Source organism: Gossypium arboreum, chromosome 5, assembly GCF_025698485.1.
Source record: "Gossypium arboreum isolate Shixiya-1 chromosome 5, ASM2569848v2, whole genome shotgun sequence".
In the NCBI taxonomy this organism is placed as follows: Eukaryota; Viridiplantae; Streptophyta; class Magnoliopsida; order Malvales; family Malvaceae; genus Gossypium; species Gossypium arboreum.
The window spans coordinates 18,901,158-18,904,009 of record NC_069074.1 but is presented as its reverse complement, the minus strand read 5'-3'; the positions used below and the strand labels follow the sequence as shown (position 1 = coordinate 18,904,009).

Here is a 2,852-nt window from a genome sequence, read left to right as displayed (position 1 = left end):
TTCAATTTAATCCTTTTTACTAATTACTCTAAATTAAGCTAAATTTACTTAATTAAAACCTAATTAAACACACTACTAGACTCATAAATATTTTTAATAATTATTTTCGAACTGATTTCACTAAGACGGAGGCCCGATAACACACTTTTCTGGTGCCCACGAATTTTGGGTCGTTACATGTAATAGCCCGATTTTGGGTCTAGTCGGAACAGTGGTTTCGGGACCACAAACCCGACGAAAAAAAAATTTATTTTTATTATATTTTTATAGTCTATAAATTTATGAAAATATTTCGTAAAAATTTCATTCGAAAATTTTGACGTTTGAGCACTCAATTTAGTCAAAAGGACTAAATTGTAAAAAGTGCAAAAGTTGAGTTCTTTATATATGAGGTGCCTAATTGTTATGAGTTTTAAATTGAAAGTCCTTATGTGACAATTATTCCTTTAATAAGTTAGTGAATGGATATTTGTTTGGTATTTTTGAAATTTGGTTGAAATAAAAAGGGTAATTTTGTAAATTAATTTACGAGCATTGGGGCAAAAGTGCAAATATGCAAAAGTTTAGGGGTCAAAATGAAAATTTGTAAAAATATGATTTTTAGACCCATATGAATATTGTGACTGATTGGTAGGCTAAATGTGATGTTATAGATGATGAAAATTGAGACTTGGACCTAGAACGGAAAGAAATCGATTTATGGACGAGTATGTCCTTTTCACATTTGTGGTATCGAGGTAAGTTCGTATGTAAACAATACCATGCTATACATGTATTTAAATGTTATCATTACATGAATTGTACAGATATTAATGTGTATGTAATTAATAGAAATATGATAAGACAAAGCCTTAATAGGCGAGGAAAAATCCGTTTGAACCTTAGGAATAGAATAGGATACGAGTGACATGTCACTAGGAATTATGAGTCTAGATGACTAGCTCGAGAGTGAGCATTGAAATGTCATGAGATATGAGGTAGCTTTAGCTACAATTGAAGCACTTATGTGCAAAGGCTTTTCCGAGTATCTAATTAGTATTCCAAGTGTTCAACGGGCAATCCAAGGAAAGAGTTAATGATGGTCTCAATGAGGTAAGTCATTGGTGAGTATGCACTCGAGTTATGTTACGAGTTGTGCAAGTATGTATACTAATCCTATGAGAATGCCTTGATATGTGATGATCTATGATGCATAATATGTATTCTTACCATGATGGATAAAATGGTGTTGTATTAATATTATGAACAATGATCATGAATGAGTAATTTAGCCTTGACAGATTTGAGTTACTGCAGTAGTGTAACTTTGAAAATACACTAAAAATAGTGGAAAATGAGTTAGAGGCAGAATAAAATATGGGATTAAAGCTTAATGAGTCTATTTTCACGTGAAAGAAAGAAAGGAAGAAAAAGAATTCCATATTGTTTGATATTTGAATTCTTGTGAAACAGGGTCTGAATGAATTCGAGATCCCTTGTTCTAACTTTAGAAATTCACCAAAAATTGTACAAAAATTATTAAGAGTTATACCTTACATTAATGGATTCCTTATTGAGTCTATTTTTATGGGGAATAAACGGCATGGTCGTTGGAATTTTGTACAGGGAGAAATTCGGTTTTGTAGTGTACAGGGGTCAGAGTGGTCATACCCTGAAACAGGGGAGAATTTAACTAATAAACTGTACTATTTGGCTTAACCAAAAATTCTGGAAATTTTATGGAAAAAAAGAAAATAAGTCTAGTTTCAGGGAAAATTAACAGAACTTAATTCGGAGTTTCGTAGCTCCAGATATAAATAATTTAGTGACCGTTGCTCAGAAAGACAGCTTGTAGTGAACTTGAAAATATGTTGTAAACATTGATAAAACAAGTTAATGAGTTGCTAATTGTTTTCATATGAACTTACTAAGCGAAAGCTTACCCCCCTTCTTTCCCATGTTTTCTAGAGTTTCCAGGTTAGCTCGGGTTGGAGGCCGTCAGAGATATTATCACCCTATCGAGTTAACGTTATCGAGTAAGTAAACTCAAGTGATTGAGTCTATGGCATGTATAGGGTTTTAATGTGAGTATGTAATATTATGATTTAGCCAAAGGCATTGGCTTGTTATTAAGGTAGTATTAGTTATGTAAATTGGCTTATGTCGGCTAATGACATTATGGGCCCATATGATTATTCTTATGCATGTATGTTATTATCTCTTGTGATGTGGCTTACAACATGTATGCCTAGAGATTGAATTGAGATTCATTGATGAGCTAGTAACTAATGCAGGATTAAGTGATTGGTAAATAGTTAATAATGCTTCATGAATGGTTTGTGATGTAATGATAGTTATGTCTAGTATGTGGTAATGATATGGGCAAATTCTATAATATTTATTACATAAGAAAATAACTTGAGCATAACATGTTTGTAGATGTTTAAGAGCTCATTTATGCCACGTTGTATGTTATTGGATAAGTATGTATCTATGCATGTGGTGTGAGAGTGACAAAAGGCTTGATAATTAGCCTATTTCTGGCCACACGGCCTGAGCACACCGGCGTGTGAAGCCTTAACGCAAGAGATTTTTCTAAGTTTTTTCATGAGTTCTCGATTGGGTCCCGAACCGCCCCGAATGCATGTATTGGGCCTCGTAAGCTCGCATAAGGGACAGATTGCATGTAAAAAGAAAAGTTTTTAATTATTTGAGATTTCATGGCCCTGTTTAGTATGGAAGTGTTAGTAAAAGTCAGGTAGCACCTCGAACCCCGTCCCGGCGTCGGATGCGGGCGAGGGGTGTTACATTACATTTCCTCCCCCCTTAAAAAAAATTTCGTCCTCGAAATTTTACCTGAAAATAAGTGAGGA

At 33.9% G+C, this 2,852-nt stretch overlaps 1 long non-coding RNA gene across 1 annotated transcript; it reads left to right on the top strand.

Annotated features, from left to right (window-relative positions):
* The first annotated feature begins 525 nt into the window (after positions 1-525).
* LOC128293202 (uncharacterized) lies at positions 526-2,407 on the top strand. The gene is made up of 2 exons (XR_008283319.1): positions 526-737; positions 1,948-2,407. It is a non-coding gene; the product is annotated as an uncharacterized LOC128293202 (long non-coding RNA).
* Positions 2,408-2,852: the final 445 nt, after the last annotated feature.